Genomic DNA, 24,793 nt, shown 5'->3' on the forward strand with positions numbered 1-24,793 from the left:
TGAGGCCGAGTATTTCCTCCCGCCGGAGGTGAAGTCTGCCCCCTCTCGCCCCCTCCTAGGGCCGTGGTACCCGGGAGCCAGCCTGCCCTCTTGCCCTTGAGAGCCTCGCTCCACTCGGAGTCGCTCTCTGCCCCAGGGCTAAGGCCGGCCGCTCCTCTACCCCCGCCTGCTTACGGAGCCCTTGAGTGAGACTTCAGCCCCTCCCGCCGGAATCCCGGGGACGCGAGCTGTCTGCATCCTGGACGGCCGCCCGTGCATTCCTTTGCACCCGGCCGCCCCGCTTTGCTCTGCCCCCCCAGGAGAGGCCACGCCACACTGAGAAGGGAGCCCCCTCGCTGTACCGTCGGTACTGAGGGCCCCCGTGCTGCGTGTCACCCCCGGAGATCCTCCGCTGTCAGAAGGGATCCCAAAGTGCTATCCGGACCGAGTCGCGCTGCCGTGCCCGACTCGGCCCAACCCCATCAAGAAAGAAGTCTCCGTGAGTGCATCCAATCATCATCGGGCTCGGGGCCCGCAACTTGTTCTTTCCCCGTTCACCGGAGCCGCTCCTTGCCTTGGTGTCAAAGGAGGAAGTCTGCGCGACCCCACGGGTGAGTGAGAGCTGTGCGCTCCGTCCACACTCCCCGTCTGGGACCCCTAGCTCCCCCTGACTGCCGCTCCTTCCTCGGAGCCCTCCCGCACCGCCGAGCCGGCCCGCGTCTGACTCTGTCCCCAAGCCGTGGGGAAGAGCCGCCCCCGGCACAGGCGTGCCCACGCCCAATGCGTGAGCCGCGGTAGGGCCGAGGTCAATTTCCTCGCAGTCACCCCTAAAGCTAAGGACACTTTTCACAACAGGATCAGTGAGTGGGGATCAGTCGCCCCAGCAGCTAAGGACACTTTTTACAACAAGCTCAGCAAGTGTTCTACTAAGGTCAGTTTTCACAATGGGCTCAGTGAGTGGTGCTCAGTCACTCCAGCAGCTAAGGACACTTTTCACAAGAGGCTCAGTGAGTGGAGCTCAGTCACTCCAGCAGCTAAGGACACTTTTCAAAAGAGGCTCAGTGAGTGGAGCTCAGTCACTCCAGCAGCTAGGGGCACTTTTCACTACAGGCTCAGCGAGTGGTGCTTTGCCACTCCAGTCTGCTTAGGACAGTTTTCACAACAGGCTCATTGAATGGGGCTCAATCACTCCTGCAGCTAAGGACACTTTTCACAACAAGATCAGTGATTGGGGCTCAGTCGCCCCAGCAGCTTAGGGCACTTTTTACGTTCTACTAAGGTCAGTTTTCACAAAGGGCTCAGTGAGTGGTGCTCAGTCACTCCAGCAGCTAAGGACACTTTTCAAAAGAGGCTCAGTGAGTGGAGCTCAGTCACCCCAGCAGCTAAGGACACTTTTCACAACAGGCTCAGTAAGTGGAGCTCAGTCACTTTTGCAGCTAAGGGCACTTTTCACTACAGGCTCAGCGAGTGGTGCTTTGCCACTCCAGTCGGCTTAGGACAGTTTTCACAACAGGCTCAGTGAATGGGGCTCAGTCACCCCTGCAGCTAAGGACACTTTTCACAACAGGGTCAGTGAGTGATGCTAGGCGGGCTCATTTTGGAAACAATCACTCCCGACACATACTGTTGTCTCTTCTCTGGAGTGGAGGAGAGAGGAGTCTTGGGTGGGGTGAAATCAGGATGTGTAATTGCAGGCCGTGCTCAACATCTCTGCATTTTCATTTCACCGTTATGGCCCAGGGTGAGCCATTAAGTATATTGCTCTTAAATATTTCAGTTCATAACATCCATATCATTTTATGAGAACTGTAAAAATGTTGATGGCTTCACAAGGTCCAAAGCTGCCTCTCTAGATCCACTTGCAATGAATATAACATCAGTAATTCTGTTTCAAAGACCCCCAGAGGAGGGACTCACCCTGCAGATGAAAGAGGTGGGTCTAGAACCAGATGAAATGAGGGCCCAGGACAGAGGGCTGGAGGGTCTATAACAGATGGGGTGCAGCCCCTGAGAGAGGGGTGCTAGAGCGATGACCCCCGGGACAGAGGGCTGCGGGGTCTATAACAGATGGGGTGCAGCCCCTGGGAGGGGGGTGCTAGAGCGATGACTCCTGGGACAGAGGGCTGGAGGGGTCTATAACAGATGGGGTGCAGCCTCAGAGAGAGGGGTGCTAGAGCGATGACTCCTGGGACAGAGGGCTGGAGGGGTCTATAACAGATGGGGTGCAGCCCCTGAGAGAGGGGTGCTAGAGCGATGACTCCCCGGGACAGAGGGCTGGAGGGGTCTATAACAGATGGGGTGCAGCCCCCTGAGAGAGGGGTGCTAGAGCGATGACTCCCCGGGACAGAGGGCTGCGGGGTCTATAACAGATGGGGTGCAGCCTCTGAGAGAGGGGTGCTGGAGCGATGACTCCCAGGCACAGAGGGCTGGAGGGGTCTATAACAGATGGGGTGCAGCCCCTGAGAGAGGGGTGCTAGAGCGATGACTCCCCAGGACAGAGGGCTGGAGGGGTCTATAACAGATGGGGTGCAGCCTCAGAGAGAGGGGTGCTGGAGCGATGACTCCCAGGCACAGAGGGCTGGAGGGGTCTATAACAGATGGGGTGCAGCCCCTGAGAGAGGGGTGCTAGAGCGATGCCTCCCGGGGACAGAGGGCTGGAGGGGTCTATAACAGATGGGGTGCAGCCCCTGAGAGAGGGGTGCTAGAGCGATGACTCCCCGGGACAGAGGGCTGAGGGGTCTATAACAGATGGGGTGCAGCCCCTGAGAGAGGGGTGCTGGAGCGATGACTCCCCAGGACAGAGGGCTGGAGGGGTCTATAACAGATGGGGTGCAGCCCCTGAGAGAGGGGTGCTAGAGCAATGACCCCCGGGACAGAGGGCTGGAGGGGTCTATAACAGATGGGGTGCAGCCCCTGAGAGAGGGGTGCTAAAGCGATGACTCCCCGGGACAGAGGGCTGGAGAGGTCTATAACAGATGGGGTGCAGCCCCTGAGAGAGGGGTGCTAGAGCGAAGACTCCCCAGGACAGAGGGCTGGAGGGGTCTATGACAGATGGGGTGCAGCCCCTGAGAGAGGGGTGCTAGAGCGATGACTCCCCAGGACAGAGGGCTGGAGGGGTCTATAACAGATGGGGTGCAGCCCCTGAGAGAGGGGTGCTAGAGCGATGACTCCCCAGGACAGAGGGCTGGAGGGGTCTATAACAGATGGGGTGCAGCCCCTGAGAGAGGGGTGCTAGAGCGATGCCTCCCGGGGACAGAGGGCTGGAGGGGTCTATAACAGATGGGGTGCAGCCCCTGAGAGAGGGGTGCTAGAGCGATGACTCCCCGGGACAGAGGGCTGAGGGGTCTATAACAGATGGGGTGCAGCCCCTGAGAGAGGGGTGCTGGAGCGATGACTCCCCAGGACAGAGGGCTGGAGGGGTCTATAACAGATGGGGTGCAGCCCCTGAGAGAGGGGTGCTAGAGCGATGACCCCCGGGACAGAGGGCTGGAGGGGTCTATAACAGATGGGGTGCAGCCCCTGAGAGAGGGGTGCTAAAGCGATGACTCCCCGGGACAGAGGGCTGGAGGGGTCTATAACAGATGGGGTGCAGCCCCTGAGAGAGGGGTGCTAGAGCGAAGACTCCCCAGGACAGAGGGCTGGAGGGGTCTATGACATATGGGGTGCAGCCCCTGAGAGAGGGGTGCTAGAGCGATGACTCCCCAGGACAGAGGGCTGGAGGGGTCTATAACAGATGGGGTGCAGCCTCTGAGAGAGGGGTGCTAGAGCGATGACACCCCAGGACAGAGGGCTGGAGGGGTCTATAACAGATGGGGTGCAGCCCCTGGGAGGGGGGTGCTAGAGCGATGACTCCCCGGGACAGAGGGCTGGAGGGGTCTATAACAGATGGGGTGCAGCCCCTGAGAGAGGGGTGCTAAAGCGATGACCCCCGGGACAGAGGGCTGGAGGGGTCTATAACAGATGGGGTGCAGCCCCTGAGAGAGGGGTGCTAGAGCGATGACTCCCCGGGACAGAGGGCTGGAGGGGTCTATAACAGATGGGGTGCAGCCTCGGAGAGAGGGGTGCTAGAGCGATGACTCCCCGGGACAGAGGGCTGAGGGGTCTATAACAGATGGGGTGCAGCCTCGGAGAGAGGGGTGCTGGAGCGATGACTCCCCAGGACAGAGGGTTGAGGGGTCTATAACAGATGGGGTGCAGCCTCAGAGAGAGGGGTGCTAGAGCGATGACTCCCTGAGACAGAGGGCTGGAGGGGTCTATAACAGATGGGGTGCAGCCCCTGAGAGAGGGGTGCTAGAGCGATGACTCCCCAGGACAGAGGGCTGGAGGGGTCTATAACAGATGGGGTGCAGCCCCTGGGAGGGGGGTGCTAGAGCGATGACTCCCCGGGACAGAGGGCTGGAGGGGTCTATAACAGATGGGGTGCAGCCCCTGAGAGAGGGGTGCTAAAGCGATGACTCCCCAGGACAGAGGGCTGGAGGGGTCTATAACAGATGGGGTGCAGCCCCTGAGAGAGGGGTGCTAGAGCGATGACTCCCTGAGACAGAGGGCTGGAGGGGTCTATAACAGATGGGGTGCAGCCCCTGGGAGGGGGGTGCTAGAGCGATGACTCCCCGGGACAGAGGGCTGGAGGGGTCTATAACAGATGGGGTGCAGCCCCTGAGAGAGGGGTGCTAGAGCGATGACTCCCCGGGACAGAGGGCTGGAGGGGTCTATAACAGATGGGGTGCAGCCCCTGAGAGAGGGGTGCTAGAGCGATGACTCCCCGGGACAGAGGGCTGAGGGGTCTATAACAGATGGGGTGCAGCCTCTGAGAGAGGGGTGCTAGAGCGATGACTCCCCGGGACAGAGGGCTGAGGGGTCTATAACAGATGGGGTGCAGCCCCTGGGAGGGGGGTGCTAGAGCGATGACTCCCCGGGACAGAGGGCTGGAGGGGTCTATAACAGATGGGGTGCAGCCCCTGAGAGAGGGGTGCTAGAGCGATGACTCCCCGGGACAGAGGGCTGGAGGGGTCTATAACAGATGGGGTGCAGCCTCGGAGAGAGGGGTGCTAGAGCGATGACTCCCCGGGACAGAGGGCTGAGGGGTCTATAACAGATGGGGTGCAGCCTCGGAGAGAGGAGTGCTGGAGCGATGACTCCCCAGGACAGAGGGTTGAGGGGTCTATAACAGATGGGGTGCAGCCTCAGAGAGAGGGGTGCTAGAGCGATGACTCCCTGAGACAGAGGGCTGGAGGGGTCTATAACAGATGGGGTGCAGCCCCTGAGAGAGGGGTGCTATAGCGATGACTCCCCAGGACAGAGGGCTGGAGGGGTCTATAACAGATGGGGTGCAGCCCCTGAGAGAGGGGTGCTAGAGCGATGACTCCCCGGGACAGGGGGCTGGAGGGGTCTATAACAGATGGGGTGCAGCCTCGGAGAGAGGGGTGCTAGAGCGATGACTCCCCGGGACAGAGGGCTGAGGGGTCTATAACAGATGGGGTGCAGCCTCGGAGAGAGGAGTGCTGGAGCGATGACTCCCCAGGACAGAGGGTTGAGGGGTCTATAACAGATGGGGTGCAGCCTCAGAGAGAGGGGTGCTAGAGCGATGACTCCCTGAGACAGAGGGCTGGAGGGGTCTATAACAGATGGGGTGCAGCCCCTGAGAGAGGGGTGCTATAGCGATGACTCCCCAGGACAGAGGGCTGGAGGGGTCTATAACAGATGGGGTGCAGCCCCTGAGAGAGGGGTGCTAGAGCGATGACTCCCTGGGACTGAGGGCTGGAGGGGTCTATAACAGATGGGGTGCAGCCTCTGAGAGAGGGGTGCTAGAGCGATGACTCCCCAGGACAGAGGGCTGGAGGGGTCTATAACAGATGGGGTGCAGCCCCTGAGAGAGGGGTGCTAGAGCGATGACTCCCCGGGACAGAGGGCTGGAGGGGTCTATAACAGATGGGGTGCAGCCTCTGAGAGAGGGGTGCTAGAGCGATGACTCCCCGGGACAGAGGGCTGGAGGGGTCTATAACAGATGGGGTGCAGCCCCTGAGAGAGGGGTGCTAAAGCGATGACTCCCCGGGACAGAGGGCTGGAGGGGTCTATAACAGATGGGGTGCAGCCTCGGAGAGAGGGGTGCTAGAGCGATGACTCCCGGGACAGAGGGCTGGAGGGGTCTATGACAGATGGGGTGCAGCCCCTGAGAGAGGGGTGCTAGAGCGATGACTCCCCGGGACAGAGGGCTGGAGGGGTCTATAACAGATGGGGTGCAGCCTCTGAAAGAGGGGTGCTAGAGCGATGACTCCCCGGGACAGAGGGCTGGAGGGGTCTATCACAGATGGGGTGCAGCCCCCGAGAGAGGGGTGCTAGAGCGATGACTCCCCGGGACAGAGGGCTGGAGGGGTCTATAACAGATGGGGTGCAGCCTCAGAGAGAGGGGTGCTAGAGCGATGACCCCCGGGACAGAGGGCTGGAGGGGTCTATAACAGATGGGGTGCAGCCCCTGAGAGAGGGGTGCTAGAGCGATGCCTCCCGGGGACAGAGGGCTGGAGGGGTCTATAACAGATGGGGTGCAGCCCCTGAGAGAGGGGTGCTAGAGCGATGACTCCCTGGGACTGAGGGCTGGAGGGGTCTATAACAGATGGGGTGCAGCCCCTGAGAGAGGGGTGCTAGAGCGATGACTCCCGGGACAGAGGGCTGAGGGGTCTATAACAGATGGGGTGCAGCCTCAAGAGAGGGGTGCTGGAGCGATGACTCCCCGGGACAGAAGGCTGGAGGGGTCTATAACAGATGGGGTGCAGCCTCAGAGAGAGGGGTGCTAGAGCGATGACTCCCCGGGACAGAGGGCTGAGGGGTCTATAACAGATGGGGTGCAGCCTCAGAGAGAGGGGTGCTAGAGCGATGACCCCCCGGGACAGAGGGCTGGAGGGGTCTATAACAGATGGGGTGCAGCCCCTGGGAGGGGGGTGCTAGAGCGATGAGACCCGGGACAGAGGGCTGGAGGGGTCTATAACAGATGGGGTGCAGCCCCTGAGAGAGGGGTGCTAGAGCGATGACTCCCCGGGACAGAGGGCTGGAGGGGTCTATAACAGATGGGGTGCAGCCTCAGAGAGAGGGGTGCTAGAGCGATGACTCCCCGGGACTGTGGGCTGGAGGGGTCTATAACAGATGGGGTGCAGCCTCAGAGAGAGGGGTGCTAAAGCGATGACTCCCGGGACAGAGGGCTGGAGGGGTCTATAACAGATGGGGTGCAGCCTCAAGAGAGGGGTGCTAGAGCGATGACTCCCCGGGACTGAGGGCTGGAGGGGTCTATAACAGATGGGGTGCAGCCCCTGAGAGAGGGGTGCTAGAGCGATGACTCCCCGGGACTGAGGGCTGGAGGGGTCTATCACAGATGGGGTGCAGCCTCTAGAGAGGGGTGCTAGAGCGATGACTCCCCGGGACAGAGGGCTGGAGGGGTCTATAACAGATGGGGTGCAGCCCCTGAGAGAGGGGTGCTAGAGCGATGACTCCCCGGGACAGAGGGCTGAGGGGTCTATAACAGATGGGTTGCAGCCTCAGAGAGAGGGGTGCTAGAGCGATGACTCCCCGGGACAGAGGGCTGGAGGGGTCTATAACTGATGGGGTGCAGCCTCAGAGAGAGGGGTGCTAGAGCGATGACTCCCCGGGACAGAGGGCTGAGGGGTCTATAACAGATGGGGTGCAGCCCCTGAGAGAGGGGTGCTAGAGCGATGACTCCCCAGGACAGAGGGCTGAGGGGTCTATAACAGATGGGGTGCAGCCCCCGAGAGAGGGGTGCTAGAGCGATGACTCCCCGGGACAGAGGGCTGAGGGGTCTATAACAGATGGGGTGCAGCCCCTGAGAGAGGGGGGCTAGAGCGATGACTCCCTGGGACAGAGGGCTGAGGGGTCTATAACAGATGGGGTGCAGCCCCTGAGAGAGGGGTGCTAGAGCGATGACTCCCCGGGACAGAGGGCTGAGGGGTCTATAACAGATGGGGTGCAGCCTCAAGAGAGGGGTGCTAGAGCGATGACTCCCCAGGACAGAGGGCTGGAGGGGTCTATAACAGATGGGGTGCAGCCCCTGAGAGAGGGGTGCTAGAGCGATGACTCCCCGGGACAGAGGGCTGGAAGGGTCTATAACAGATGGGGTGCAGCCTCAGAGAGAGGGGTGCTAGAGCGATGACTCCCCAGGACAGAGGGCTGGAGGGGTCTATGACAGATGGGGTGCAGCCTCGGAGAGAGGGGTGCTAGAGCGATGACTCCCCGGGACTGAGGGCTGGAGGGGTCTATAACAGATGGGGTGCAGCCTCGGAGAGAGGGGTGCTAGAGCGATGACTCCCCGGGACAGAGGGCTGAGGGGTCTATAACAGATGGGGTGCAGCCTCGGAGAGAGGGGTGCTAGAGCGATGACTCCCTGGGACAAAGGGCTGGAGGGGTCTATCACAGATGGGGTGCAGCCTCAGAGAGAGGGGTGCTAGAGCGATGACTCCCCGGGACAGAGGGCTGGAGGGGTCTATAACAGATGGGGTGCAGCCCCTGAGAGAGGGGTGCTAGAGCGATGACTCCCCAGGACAGAGGGCTGGAGGGGTCTATAACAGATGGGGTGCAGCCCCTGAGAGAGGGGTGCTAGAGCGATGACTCCCTGGGACTGAGGGCTGGAGGGGTCTATAACAGATGGGGTGCAGCCTCTGAGAGAGGGGTGCTAGAGCGATGACTCCCCAGGACAGAGGGCTGGAGGGGTCTATAACAGATGGGGTGCAGCCCCTGAGAGAGGGGTGCTAGAGCGATGACTCCCCGGGACAGAGGGCTGGAGGGGTCTATCACAGATGGGGTGCAGCCCCCGAGAGAGGGGTGCTAGAGCGATGACTCCCCGGGACAGAGGGCTGGAGGGGTCTATAACAGATGGGGTGCAGCCTCAGAGAGAGGGGTGCTAGAGCGATGACCACCGGGACAGAGGGCTGGAGGGGTCTATAACAGATGGGGTGCAGCCCCTGAGAGAGGGGTGCTAGAGCGATGCCTCCCGGGGACAGAGGGCTGGAGGGGTCTATAACAGATGGGGTGCAGCCCCTGAGAGAGGGGTGCTAGAGCGATGACTCCCTGGGACTGAGGGCTGGAGGGGTCTATAACAGATGGGGTGCAGCCCCTGAGAGAGGGGTGCTAGAGCGATGACTCCCGGGACAGAGGGCTGAGGGGTCTATAACAGATGGGGTGCAGCCTCAAGAGAGGGGTGCTGGAGCGATGACTCCCCGGGACAGAAGGCTGGAGGGGTCTATAACAGATGGGGTGCAGCCTCAGAGAGAGGGGTGCTAGAGCGATGACTCCCCGGGACAGAGGGCTGAGGGGTCTATAACAGATGGGGTGCAGCCTCAGAGAGAGGGGTGCTAGAGCGATGACCCCCCGGGACAGAGGGCTGGAGGGGTCTATAACAGATGGGGTGCAGCCCCTGGGAGGGGGGTGCTAGAGCGATGAGACCCGGGACAGAGGGCTGGAGGGGTCTATAACAGATGGGGTGCAGCCCCTGAGAGAGGGGTGCTAGAGCGATGACTCCCCGGGACTGTGGGCTGGAGGGGTCTATAACAGATGGGGTGCAGCCTCAGAGAGAGGGGTGCTAAAGCGATGACTCCCGGGACAGAGGGCTGGAGGGGTCTATAACAGATGGGGTGCAGCCCCTGAGAGAGGGGTGCTAGAGCGATGACTCCCCGGGACTGAGGGCTGGAGGGGTCTATCACAGATGGGGTGCAGCCTCTAGAGAGGGGTGCTAGAGCGATGACTCCCCGGGACAGAGGGCTGGAGGGGTCTATAACAGATGGGGTGCAGCCCCTGAGAGAGGGGTGCTAGAGCGATGACTCCCCGGGACAGAGGGCTGAGGGGTCTATAACAGATGGGTTGCAGCCTCAGAGAGAGGGGTGCTGGAGCGATGACTCCCCAGGACAGAGGGTTGAGGGGTCTATAACAGATGGGGTGCAGCCTCGGAGAGAGGGGTGCTAGAGCGATGACTCCCCGGGACAGAGGGCTGGAGGGGTCTATAACAGATGGGGTGCAGCCCCTGAGAGAGGGGTGCTGGAGCGATGACTCCCCGGGACAGAGGGCTGGAGGGGTCTATAACAGATGGGGTGCAGCCTCAGAGAGAGGGGTGCTAGAGCGATGACTCCCCGAGACAGAGGGCTGGAGGGGTCTATAACAGATGGGGTGCAGCCTCTGAGAGAGGGGTGCTAGAGCGATGACTCCCCGGGACAGAGGGCTGGAGGGGTCTATTACAGATGGGGTGCAGCCCCTGAGAGAGGGGTGCTAGAGCGATGACTCCCCGAGACAGAGGGCTGGAGGGGTCTATAACAGATGGGGTGCAGCCCCTGAGGGAGGGGTGCTAGAGCGATGACTCCCCAGGACAGAGGGCTGGAGGGGTCTATAACAGATGGGGTGCAGCCCCTGAGAGAGGGGTGCTAGAGCGATGACTCCCCGGGACAGAGGGCTGGAGGGGTCTATAACAGATGGGGTGCAGCCTCAGAGAGAGGGGTGCTAGAGCGATGACTCCCCGGGACAGAGGGCTGAGGGGTCTATAACAGATGGGGTGCAGCCCCTGAGAGAGGGGTGCTAGAGCGATGACTCCCCAGGACAGAGGGCTGAGGGGTCTATAACAGATGGGGTGCAGCCCCCGAGAGAGGGGTGCTAGAGCGATGACTCCCCGGGACAGAGGGCTGAGGGGTCTATAACAGATGGGGTGCAGCCCCTGAGAGAGGGGGGCTAGAGCGATGACTCCCTGGGACAGAGGGCTGAGGGGTCTATAACAGATGGGGTGCAGCCCCTGAGAGAGGGGTGCTAGAGCGATGACTCCCCGGGACAGAGGGCTGAGGGGTCTATAACAGATGGGGTGCAGCCTCAAGAGAGGGGTGCTAGAGCGATGACTCCCCAGGACAGAGGGCTGGAGGGGTCTATAACAGATGGGGTGCAGCCCCTGAGAGAGGGGTGCTAGAGCGATGACTCCCCGGGACAGAGGGCTGGAAGGGTCTATAACAGATGGGGTGCAGCCTCAGAGAGAGGGGTGCTAGAGCGATGACTCCCCAGGACAGAGGGCTGGAGGGGTCTATGACAGATGGGGTGCAGCCTCTGAGAGAGGGGTGCTAGAGCGATGACTCCCCGGGACAGAGGGCTGGAGGGGTCTATTACAGATGGGGTGCAGCCCCTGAGAGAGGGGTGCTAGAGCGATGACTCCCCGAGACAGAGGGCTGGAGGGGTCTATAACAGATGGGGTGCAGCCCCTGAGGGAGGGGTGCTAGAGCGATGACTCCCCGGGACAGAGGGCTGGGGGGGTCTATAACAGATGGGGTGCAGCCCCTGAGAGAGGGGTGCTAGAGCGATGACTCCCCGAGACAGAGGGCTGGAGGGGTCTATAACAGATGGGGTGCAGCCCCTGAGGGAGGGGTGCTAGAGCGATGACTCCCCGGGACAGAGGGCTGGAGGGGTCTATAACAGATGGGGTGCAGCCTCAGAGAGAGGGGTGCTAGAGCGACGACTCCCCGGGACAGAGGGCTGGAGGGGTCTATAACAGATGGGGTGCAGCCCGTGAGAGAGGGGTGCTAGAGCGATGACTCCCCAGGACAGAGGGCTGGAGGGGTCTATAACAGATGGGGTGCAGCCTCAGAGAGAGGGGTGCTAGAGCGAAGAGTGCCCGGGACAGAGGGCTGGAGGGGTCTATCACAGATGGGGTGCAGCCCCTGAGAGAGGGGTGCTAGAGCGATGACTCCCCAGGGACAGAGGGCTGGAGGGGTCTATAACAGATGGGGTGCAGCCCCTGAGAGAGGGGTGCTAGAGCGATGACTCCCCGGGACAGAGGGCTGGAGGGGTCTATAACAGATGGGGTGCAGCCCCTGAGAGAGGGGTGCTAGAGCGATGACTCCCAGGGACAGAGGGCTGGAGGGGTCTATAACAGATGGGGTGCAGCCTCTGAGAGAGGGGTGCTAGAGCGATGACTCCCCAGGACAGAGGGCTGGAGGGGTCTATGACAGATGGGGTGCAGCCCCTGAGAGAGGGGTGCTAGAGCGATGACTCCCCGGGACAGAGGGCTGGAGGGGTCTATAACAGATGGGGTGCAGCCCCTGAGAGAGGGGTGCTAGAGCGATGACTCCCCAGGACAGAGGGCTGGAGGGGTCTATCACAGATGGGGTGCAGCCCCTGAGAGAGGGGTGCTAGAGCGATGACTCCCCGGGACAGAGGGCTGGAGGGGTCTATAACAGATGGGGTGCAGCCTCAGAGAGAGGGGTGCTAGAGCGATGACTCCCCGGGACAGAGGGCTGAGGGGTCTATCACAGATGGGGTGCAGCCCCTGAGAGAAGGGGGCTAGAGCGATGACTCCCCGAGACAGAGGGCTGGAGGGGTCTATAACAGATGGGGTGCAGCCCCTGAGAGAGGGGTTCTAGAGCGATGACTCCCCGAGACAGAGGACTGGAGGGGTCTATAACAGATGGGGTGCAGCCCCTGAGAGAGGGGTGCTAGAGCGATGACTCCCCGGGACAGAGGGCTGGAGGGGTCTATAACAGATGGGGTGCAGCCCCTGAGAGAGGGGTGCTGGAGCGATGACTCCCCAGGACAGAGGGCTGGAGGGGTCTATAACAGATGGGGTGCAGCCTCAGAGAGAGGGGTGCTAGAGCGATGACTCCCCGGGACAGAGGGCTGGAGGGGTCTATAACAGATGGGGTGCAGCCTCAAGAGAGGGGTGCTAGAGCGATGACTCCCTGGGACAGAGGGCTGGAGGGGTCTATAACAGATGGGGTGCAGCCCCTGAGAGAGGGGTGCTAGAGCGATGACTCCCCGGGACAGAGGGCTGGAGGGGTCTATAACAGATGGGGTGCAGCCCCTGAGAGAGGGGTGCTGGAGCGATGACTTCCCGGGACACGGGGCTGGAGGGGTCTATAACAGATGGGGTGTAGTCTCGGAGAGAGGGGTCCTAGAGTGATGACTCCCCGGGACAGAGGGCTGGAGGGGTCTATAACAGATGGGGTGCAGCCTCGGAGAGAGGGGTGCTAGAGCGATGACTCCCTGGGACAGAGGGCTGGAGGGGTCTATCACAGATGGGGTGCAGCCTCGGAGAGAGGGGTGCTAGAGCGATGACTCCCTGGGACAGAGGGCTGGACAGATCTCATGGGAACAGTCCAGCCCGATGCTTGTTTCTGGTCCAGGGAAGACATGGCTAGGCAGTCTATGGTCTATGACAGATGCAGCCCACCCTCGGAGGGCAGAGCTAGAGCAAAGCACCCAGGTTGAGGAGTCTGTGATCACAAATGTGCCAAGGTGCCTGCCAGTGTAATTAAATAAGAGGCTTGCATCACATCAGGGAAGCAGGAGCCTGACTAATGGAAGGAGCAGAGAGCCATTAAGAGAAGAGAACCAGGGTTTGTTTCTGGACACTACTGGGCATTCTTAGAGGCTTGTACGAGTGTATGCATGGGTTTTATTGTCTGCCACAAAAAGACATCTCGTGGCAGACTACACTTTCTCCTGGGTTAGGAGAGCCCAGATGATGAATAGGGCGGTACCGAGTGGTAACTGATGGGCATTGTTTCCTACTCAAGGAATTCAGTGCGTTCTGTTGCACTTTTGCATTAGTCATTCTTTTGGTTCTCCACTGTTGTGCTACACTTTAGGATACACAGAGGAACCTTATTTCTTCTTTTTTGACCCACAGACATTTTTAGGTCTCGCCTGTCGATGCGCATGCGCATCGAGCTTGCGAGACTATTGGGGCTTAACCACTCTTTAACTAACTTGCAAGGAATCGTGGCGATTCCTTGCAGTGCCCGTGACTTTTAAGCTCAATGCGCATGCTCATTGAGCTTAAAAGCGTGTGCACATCAGTTCCCTCAGGCGCACTCCAGTCCCCTGCTGCTTTCACACCCTCTCCCCGCTCCGCCCCCTCCCCTGCCCGCCGTGTCGCATTTCTCCTCCCCCCTCCCCTTATCTGCCTTTCCCTCCGTCTTGTTTTTTTTTTTACCCGCTCCGCCCCCTCCCCTGCCCGCCGTGTCGCATTTCTTTTCTCCTCTTTGCTCCTCCAGCAGTTCTCTGTCACCTTTCCTTCTCTCCTCCCTTGTCCACCTTTTCATTGTTTTTGCCCACCTCTCCTCCAGTTGAACTCTGTCACTAGCTCCTTTCAGCCCCTTCTCATTCCAGTGTTTTCGGGTCCCATCTCATGCTTGGGGTTAAGCTACCTTTGCCTGCAAATGCACGGGAAAACGGACAGACACGCACCAGGAAACACCACACAGACGCAGTACAAGCATTGATTAATCACTCGCACACATCACGTTTTACTCCTTTGCTAGTGTTCTCGTTGTTTACATCAGAAAGAAACAGACCTTAAAACGATTGAATAATTGACAGAATCCTCAAATATTGTTAATTCCATTGAAGTCTAGTGAAAACGCTGCTCGAAGATGATATGTTGCTAAAATTACCGTAACAAAATCAATCCACTCACTGTAATATTCTTAATGTAATTGTATGTGCTAGCACCAGAAGGTATGGAGTGAAATTACTTAACTTGTGAGTAAACATATTTGTTCACACCCTCTCCCCGCTCCGCCCCCTCCCCTGCCCGCCGTGTCGCATTTCTCCTCCCCCCTCCCCTTATCTGCCTTTCCCTCCGTCTTGTTTTTTTTTTTACCCGCTCCGCCCCCTCCCCTGCCCGCCGTGTCGCATTTATTTTCTCCTCTTTGCTCCTCCAGCAGTTCTCTGTCACCTTTCCTTCTCTCCTCCCTTGTCCACCTTTTCATTGTTTTTGCCCACCTCTCCTCCAGTTGAACTCTGTCACTAGCTCCTTTCAGCCCCTTCTCATTCCAGTGTTTTCGGGTCCCATCTCATGCTTGTTATAAAGGGGCTGCCAAAATGCGGACACTCCTCAACCCTCTGCTTCACATGAGACTCTGCGGCTCTCCTGGGACAATAAACCACTCCAGAACAAACATGGAGTTGTCATACGCGGCCATCTATCTCAATTAAAGGCCACATAGCTTCTCTAACCTCTAGGAAAATCTAGCCCTGCTATTTAATTTTGGTGCGGGATTACTGTGTAAAGAAGGTTTGCATAACGTCTCATCTGACTAACTAGTGCTTTAGTTTAGCATTGTATGTGTTTTCATAGGCTTGTGTGTATGTCCTTTAATGCATGTGCATGCTTGTCTTTTTCTGTTCAGTTCCCGTGTCAGTGTGTGCTTACCTGGATTTCCGTTTGTCTAATTTATGTGGCCTTTGTCAACGAGGCAATCCGCTACTCTGTCCAACGTTTATGAAGACGAGACACTCAACCACGCAATGCCACTCACACACACAACGCCACTCACACACACAACGCCACTCACACACGCAACGCCACTCACCCACGCAACGCCACTCACCCACGCAACGCCACTCACCCACGCAACGCCACTCACCCACGCAACGCCACTCAGCCACGCAACGCCACTCAGCCACGCAACGCCACTCACACACGCAACGCCACTCACACACGCAACGCCACTCACACACGCAACGCCACTCAACAACGCAACGCCACTCAACCACGCAACGCCACTCAACCACACAACGCCACTCAACCACGCAACGCCACTCACACACGCAACGCCACTCACACACGCAACGCCACTCACACACGCAACGCCACTCACCCACGCAACGCCACTCAACCACGCAACGCCACTCACCCACGCAATGCCACTCACCCACGCAACGCCACTCAGCCACGCAACGCCACTCACACACGCAACGCCACTCACACATGCAATGCCACTCACACACGCAACGCCACTCACACAGGCAACGCCACTCAACCACGCAACGCCACTCACCCACGCAATGCCACTCACCCACGCAACGCCACTCAGCCACGCAACGCCACTCACACACGCAACGCCACTCACACATGCAATGCCACTCACACACGCAACGCCACTCACACAGGCAACGCCACTCATCCACGCAACACCACTCACACATGCAACGCCACTCAACAACGCAACGCCACTCAACCACGCAACGCCACTCACACATGCAACGCCACTCACACACGCAACGCCACTGAAACAACAGCGCCACTCAAACAACAGCGCCACTCACACACGCAACGCCACTCACACAAACAACGCCACTCACACAAACAACGCCACTCATCCACGCAACGCCACTCATCCACGCAACGCCACTCATCCACGCAACGCCACTCATCTATTTGCAAAACGAAAAATGTTAAACTCTTCTATTGCGAGACCTATTGCATTTTCAATGCTTGTTTTTATTATGAATATGAGTGTGGCCGGACATGGCCGAGGAGCTGCCCGGAGGCAGCAGACTCAGAGGTGACTGGCGTGGGCAGCTTCCACCAAAATTATTGAATCTTTTTGGTTCACTAGGGTGCTCTGATGGGGGTCGTATTACTAGCCACCTGTTGGAAATGGGATCCCCGGCTGGCCAGGGCTTTCGCCAAAGTCAGTCAGAGACCACCACTCCCAAGTCAGGGGAAGGGAGTTACACGCCAAGATAACCCCTACTCACCCTCTAGGTAACGTGGCGCGAGCAGCAAGGCTAAACTTGGAGGCGATGTAAGTTAAGTATTTGCGCACGCACCCCAGCAACAACACCCAAAGGCCCACCACAAAGGAAACTCCACACAAGGTTATATAAAAATAGCCTTTGTATTACACCAAAACACATTAGATAAAACACACTTTACAATGTGCCAGAGGCACGGGCAGAATTTACAAGGGATTATTTACAAGACAGGGCCACCTGGACCACTGTCAGGAATCAGAAGTAGCACTTTCAGAAATAGCACTTAGTACATAGAATATAGCACATAACACAGTAATCACTGGTAACCAGGACCTCACTAGCACCACCTGTACTAGGGAGAAAACAACCACCTATGTATTACAATACCTGTAGGGGTGTAAGAACATAACACATGATGCAATGCATAACATTCATTCAGAGGTGTAAAGAGGAAAACACATGATGCATCAACAATACATTCAGAGGTGTAACAATAAAACACAGTTGCGCAAAACTCACAAGTCACCACCTGTGACTGTCCCTGTGTCCCAATGTCAGGGCCTAAACGTGGCAGTTGCCCACAAAGTGCTGGGCAACTGGTGCAGGGAAAGTTAGGGCAAAGTTTGGAGCCTCTCTGGGCTCAAGAACCACCACTGTGGCACTGGTGAGCCTCTCTTAGGCTCTCTGACCAGTAAGGGGGGCTGCTGAGCCTCTCAGGGCTCCAGCAACAAAAAGGTGCAGCCTCGCTGGGCTGTGGGGTCCCCCTCTCTGGGGACCCAAAGGGATGAAGTTTGCCAAGAGCCTCGCTGGGCTCTAACTCAACTGGTGCCCCCGGGGCCCCTCGTGACTCAACAGGAGCGCTGAGGTGCTCTCTCTCGTTGGAGCCTCTCTTAGGCTCGGGACGCGGGGCTGGCAATCGAGCCTCGCAAGGCTCGCCAAGGGAAAATGCCCCCAGAGCCTCTCTGGCTCTTGCTGACTACAGGCGCGAGGTCGCGCTACAGAGAGGGGGCGGGGCGGACACCGGCAATGTGTCCCGACGCTCCCCCCCTCCTCTGCAGGCACCTGCACTCACCGGGCTCGCGCTGGGCTCTCCAGCGACGGCGGGTCTCTCCCGCTGGTCCCGGGGCTCTCCTCTTCACACGGGAGCCTCGGGGACCCGGCCGGCAGCTTCTCTCTCCCCGGCTCGTCGGAGGAGGCGGGACTTCCGGTCGGCCTTTCCTGGGCCGCGCTGCGATTGGCCGGGCCGCTTTACTACTTCCGGGTCGCCGCGGGCAGCGCGGCGGCCCGCTTCCTAGGCAGGCAGGCGGCTTCCCAGGATCCGAGGAGTGGGCTCCCTCGTGAATCCACAACAACGGGCACAATGAAGCGGAAATGAGCGGGGTGGCACCCGCGCCGCCCAATCGCCACACGGGCCAATTTGATGCCGGTAGGGTGGGCACCGGCCTTCCCAAATAAATACTCCAATCGAGGTGGGCACTCGATCTGGCAGGCCAAGCGCCCCCAAGCGCCAGAGGGGCAATCACAGCGCTCCAGGCGCTACAATCAGAAAACAAAGCGCTTCCAAGCGCTAGAGGGCATAAAGCGCGCTCCTAGCGCTACAAACAGGATCAAGCGCTCCCAGGGGCAAGGACAGAGCACAAGTCCAGTCAAAAGTCCTTGGGAAGGCAGGGGGGGGCAAGGCTGGGCCCAGAGCCAGCACACTGGGTCTCCAGGCAGGGAGACACCCCAAGTGGCGGTCCTCTGGCCCAGCGACAGCAGCAACAGCCCCCTCAGGATCCTGGAAGAGAACAACTTCAGTGGGGACACAGCCCCATTTTTATACAGTGCATTCCTTTGTTCAAGGGTGTAGAGTGGGGGCGGAACCAGTCGCAGCTGGTTCTTGAGTACTCTGTTTACTTCAACCACCCTCTCTATTCACTGGCAGGGCTTGGGTCATTAGACACACCACAGGGGGGCGGAGCCAGCATTGTGTGGGGAAAACCCAGCCCATCCAGGACACAGGTACACTCCTCCCACACATTACTCATGCAGATCTCCCACTCACCACCGGGCAGACCCATCCAGACTTCCTGGAGCCTGGCATGCCAGCCAGCTCCAGCCAATCACACGCCAGCACCCTCACAGCACACGTACAGCCATGTCTAGAAATGGCGCTTCTCTACTAGACACATACATGCTGCATACACCATCTCGCAGCATTCACTCTCACGAGTTCACACATACCAGACTCAAGCCTGTACACCCCACGCATCAGGAACTACCAGGGACACATACATTCCCCATGCATTCCTATGGGCGGGCAGGCCTAGCTCAGCACATGCACTCAGAGTGCGCACGCACTTTCCACTGGGACACAGTGAAAGTGCGCAGAATCCAAAAATCACCATCTCCAGGTCACCATTTCAAGCAAAAAGTCTAGGGGTGAACCTGCCCTAAGGGCCCAAGTCCAACACAACCCCCTTCCAGCCAAAACGCAGGGGAGACCAATCACCACCGTGATGGACTTCCCTGCTTGGGGCGATAGAACACGGACGCAGGCCCGCAACTGCAGGGACACCCTCCTGTTCTACGCCACGGTGAACCCATGGGATTCCTTCTAAACACACTGTCTGGACCAACTGGGCTACCCCACTGGTACTCCCAAGTTGTCCACGGCCAGGACCAGGCCCTGGGCCACCCAGGTGCCACTGGTCCATGCCAATTCGCAGAGCGGGGGGTAGTAACCCCTGGCACATAGGAGCCATTTTCCACTCTTCCTGTCTGCAAGACAGGACTAGACTGCCACTGGTTCTCCAGCCTAGGGTCTACAACCTCAGGCGGACCAGGAGTCTCAGGGAAGGCTCTCCTCCCCTTACCTCTTCTTCTAGGGTTCCTCCTCCCTCTGCGAGGGGTACCCCTAGAACGCCATTCCAACCCAGGACTTATCCACTCAGGTTGCACCGGGGTCAGAGGTGGGCTCTCCCACCCTCTGCACCCCCTTCCAGAGGTCTGCCCTCTCCCACCTGGAGAAGTTCCTCTGGAAGAAGAACCGGTCAGGACACTGGTTACAGTCGTCCTACCCTTCAGGTCAGGCTGACCCTGAACCTGGCCTTCCAACCTCTGGTCTAAAACCTTCGGTGGAACAATTGCCTGGCACTCCAGGACTTCTGGAGACTCACACACAATCCCCCTGAGGCTGACACATGGCCCATGTGTCGTGTGACTGTCTGTCTGGCGCAGATCTCCCGCTCCCTGTCCACCTGACAGTGCGCGAAGATCCCCCAGACCAGAAGTGGTGTCACCATGGTCACTACACGGGAACCTAGCCCAACTGGGTAGTCCCTGACCCACTGGTCCAGCCACTGGGGAACTCCCCCAATCACTCCTCACTCTGGACTCCTGTACCCTCCCTACCGGAGCGGTACTGCCAGCATCTAGAACCACAGGAGCTCTGTTTACAGACACTCCAGGTCCTCTACTCACTAGGAGATCTTCCTCAAGTGGACTAACAGGACAGCCTAGGTCCCCAACCTGGTGTTCCCTCAAGAAACCATCCAAGTCCTGAGGCAGGGCTTCGGGCGTCTGGGGAACCTCGGTCTCCCCCTCACTCCTGCTCCACTGAGCCAGGCAGTGAGCCCCTACACCCTCCTCGCTAACCAGGGACCTAGCTGGGCTACACGGAGCCTCTTCCACCACGCTGGGCTGGAAGATCCCTGACCCACTACTTTTGGAGTCACTCCCTAATGACTCTACAGAACCCCTGGTACCTTCCCAGCGGTCTGCTTCCTCTGCAAGGTCCCAAGGACAAAAACATTTCAACTTCAGCAGGTGCTGGCGCAACTCTGGACACACAACACTGAGCAACTGCTCTTTGAGGAACATATTCACTACTCCGTCCCTCTCATCGTCCGGGTTAGCCGTCAGCCAATCCTCCATTGCATCAGAACAGTCATCCACAAAATACCCCCACTTCTGGTGAGGCGGTTTCCTATGGTTCCTGAACTTCAACCTGTTCTCCTCCTCTTGGGAAACAGGTTCCAGACTGGGGGAACTGGGACTGGGATTTCCTACACTGAAATCTAAATAGCTGCCACCACTGGACTCAAACCTCCCTGGGGGATCCAGAAACTCAACACTGCGCGCAGGGGATAGTCTACCCTCCAGAGCTACTTTGCCTCTGGTGGCGGCCCTCTCAGCCTCCTCTATCCTTTCTTGCGCTAAGACCCTCTCGGTCTCCAGCTGTTGCTTCTTAACCTCCAGTTGTTGCTTTCTAACGCCCAGCTGTGCCATAGCCTGGGCATGCTCCAACCTGAGCTTTTCTAAAGCCAGCTGGTGCTCCCTTTCTCTCTTCCTATCTTCCAGCTCCTCTGGGGACAGGTAAAGGGATGAGGCGCTGCCTCCTACGCTGGACCCAGCAAGGGACTCCCTATCTATGGGGTCCTCACTATCTGCTGGCGTCCCTGTGCTATCATTTTCTTCCTCCTCCTCAGACTCTTCAGGGCTCCCCTCTGACCCACCACCCTCATGGTGTGAGACCCGGGCCCTCTCCGCACTGTGCTCACGCTCCCAGTCATCCTTCTGCCATTGGATCAGGTTACCCCTAAGTTGGGACTGGGTGTCTGACTCATTCACTGCAATGTCTCTCTCTTCGCAAAACTCTCTCAGTTCATGCAAAAACAGACCCCAGACATTAAAAGCAGACTCCATCTTGGCAAGATGATCACAGACACGTGCGACACAGGGGACTGAACAATCTGAAGTAAGAGTACACAATTCCAAAACTTCCACACTCTCCTTATCAAAGAGAACTCATACTCATGCGTCCAGGAAAACACACCATTCATCCACACACACCCTCCCCTCGGATCGGTAAGGCAGTTTCTACCACCCCTGACTTCTCAACCTGACCAAAAGCGACACAGGTACCAAACTCTGGAAGCAGGGCGGGGGACAAATGTACTGAACACAATCAAATGACACTCTTCAGGAGAAGAAACAATGGAATTTCAAAAACACAATCCCCTTAAAATGTGGTCATCTAAAATGCAGAGTTTTGTGGTGCAGCCAGCTGCTACTAAGGTACAAGGCAAACACAAATCCTCATCCCACCGCTTGCCGCCAATGTTGGAAATGGGATCCCCGGCTGGCCAGGGCTTTCGCCAAAGTCAGTCAGAGACCACCACTCCCAAGTCAGGGCAAGGGAGTTACACGCCAAGATAACCCCTACTCACCCTCTAGGTAACGTGGCGCGAGCAGCAAGGCTAAACTTGGAGGCGATGTAAGTTAAGTATTTGCGCACGCACCCCAGCAACAACACCCAAAGGCCCACCACAAAGGAAACTCCACACAAGGTTATATAAAAATAGCCTTTGTATTACACCAAAACACATTAGATAAAACACACTTTACAATGTGCCAGAGGCACGGGCAGAATTTACAAGGGATTATTTACAAGACAGGGCCACCTGGACCACTGTCAGGAATCAGAAGTAGCACTTTCAGAAATAGCACTTAGTACATAGAATATAGCACATAACACAGTAATCACTGGTAACCAGGACCTCACTAGCACCACCTGTACTAGGGAGAAAACAACCACCTATGTATTACAATACCTGTAGGGGTGTAAGAACATAACACATGATGCAATGCATAACATTCATTCAGAGGTGTAAAGAGGAAAACACATGATGCATCAACAATACATTCAGAGGTGTAACAATAAAACACAGTTGCGCAAAACTCACAAGTCACCACCTGTGACTGTCCCTGTGTCCCAATGTCAGGGCCTAAACGTGGCAGTTGCCCACAAAGTGCTGGGCAACTGGTGCAGGGAAAGTTAGGGCAAAGTTTGGAGCCTCTCTGGGCTCAAGAACCACCACTGTGGCACTGGTGAGCCTCTCTTAGGCTCTCTGACCAGTAAGGGGGGCTGCTGAGCCTCTCAGGGCTCCAGCAACAAAAAGGTGCAGCCTCGCTGGGCTGTGGGGTCCCCCTCTCTGGGGACCCAAAGGGATGAAGTTTGCCAAGAGCCTCGCTGGGCTCTAACTCAACTGGTGCCCCCGGGGCCCCTCGTGACTCAACAGGAGCGCTGAGGTGCTCTCTCTCGTTGGAGCCTCTCTTAGGCTCGGGACGCGGGGCTGGCAATCGAGCCTCGCAAGGCTCGCCAAGGGAAAATGCCCCCAGAGCCTCTCTGGCTCTTGCTGACTACAGGCGCGAGGTCGCGCTACAGAGAGGGGGCGGGGCGGACACCGGCAATGTGTCCCGACGCTCCCCCCCTCCTCTGCAGGCACCTGCACTCACCGGGCTCGCGCTGGGCTCTCCAGCGACGGCGGGTCTCTCCCGCTGGTCCCGGGGCTCTCCTCTTCACACGGGAGCCTCGGGGACCCGGCCGGCAGCTTCTCTCTCCCCGGCTCGTCGGAGGAGGCGGGACTTCCGGTCGGCCTTTCCTGGGCCGCGCTGCGATTGGCCGGGCCGCTTTACTACTTCCGGGTCGCCGCGGGCAGCGCGGCGGCCCGCTTCCTAGGCAGGCAGGCGGCTTCCCAGGATCCGAGGAGTGGGCTCCCTCGTGAATCCACAACAACGGGCACAATGAAGCGGAAATGAGCGGGGTGGCACCCGCGCCGCCCAATCGCCACACGGGCCAATTTGATGCCGGTAGGGTGGGCACCGGCCTTCCCAAATAAATACTCCAATCGAGGTGGGCACTCGATCTGGCAGGCCAAGCGCCCCCAAGCGCCAGAGGGGCAATCACAGCGCTCCAGGCGCTACAATCAGAAAACAAAGCGCTTCCAAGCGCTAGAGGGCATAAAGCGCGCTCCTAGCGCTACAAACAGGATCAAGCGCTCCCAGGGGCAAGGACAGAGCACAAGTCCAGTCAAAAGTCCTTGGGAAGGCAGGGGGGGGCAAGGCTGGGCCCAGAGCCAGCACACTGGGTCTCCAGGCAGGGAGACACCCCAAGTGGCGGTCCTCTGGCCCAGCGACAGCAGCAACAGCCCCCTCAGGATCCTGGAAGAGAACAACTTCAGTGGGGACACAGCCCCATTTTTATACAGTGCATTCCTTTGTTCAAGGGTGTAGAGTGGGGGCGGAACCAGTCGCAGCTGGTTCTTGAGTACTCTGTTTACTTCAACCACCCTCTCTATTCACTGGCAGGGCTTGGGTCATTAGACACACCACAGGGGGGCGGAGCCAGCATTGTGTGGGGAAAACCCAGCCCATCCAGGACACAGGTACACTCCTCCCACACATTACTCATGCAGATCTCCCACTCACCACCAGGCAGACCCATCCAGACTTCCTGGAGCCTGGCATGCCAGCCAGCTCCAGCCAATCACACGCCAGCACCCTCACAGCACACGTACAGCCATGTCTAGAAATGGCGCTTCTCTACTAGACACATACATGCTGCATACACCATCTCGCAGCATTCACTCTCACGAGTTCACACATACCAGACTCAAGCCTGTACACCCCACGCATCAGGAACTACCAGGGACACATACATTCCCCATGCATTCCTATGGGCGGGCAGGCCTAGCTCAGCACATGCACTCAGAGTGCGCACGCACTTTCCACTGGGACACAGTGAAAGTGCGCAGAATCCAAAAATCACCATCTCCAGGTCACCATTTCAAGCAAAAAGTCTAGGGGTGAACCTGCCCTAAGGGCCCAAGTCCAACACCACCCATGAAAGAAGCCGAGTCTACCTACCGCAGGAGCTGTAGTGTTTCAGACCCCATCCTCTTACCCTGATTGCCTCAACCTGTGAGGGTCTCACTCCCCCTCTGGTCTGCCCCACTGCTGACCCCAGGAGAACCGCTCTCCAACACCAGAGTCTGGCCTAGCTCATCTCCCGACGGCTGGCGCCATCTTGTCTCCTAGCACCTGAGAGGAAGGGTCCTCCTAGACGCTGATTTCCTCAAATTCTGTTGCAGACTAATTGGCGAATGCAGCCTGGGTATTTCTCGTGGATATTAAAGAACAGCCTCATTTAATGATCAGCAGTGAAATTACTAGACAGCGCTAGTCCATTTCCATGAAAAACTGCAAAAATAACAGTTGATGGACAGAATGCAGAGCAATGTCATACATTAACCCCAGTACAGAGATCTGGACCTAAATCCATCGTTTTTTGCTCACCATGCCATTCCAGTTTGAACCCAGCCATATGCGAATCAGTCTCGACCCTGTGCCTCATGGGAACAGTCCAGCGCGAACTGCCAAGCCAGGCCCTCCCTGGACTGGAAACAAGCATCCTAGGACCGGTTTCTGGGTTTCACCCCTCTTCAGCCAGGCTAGCTTGACTCCAGTGGCATGGAGAGCACAGAAA

This window comes from Lissotriton helveticus, chromosome 10 (genome assembly GCF_964261635.1).
Source record: "Lissotriton helveticus chromosome 10, aLisHel1.1, whole genome shotgun sequence".
NCBI lineage: Eukaryota > Metazoa > Chordata > Amphibia > Caudata > Salamandridae > Lissotriton > Lissotriton helveticus.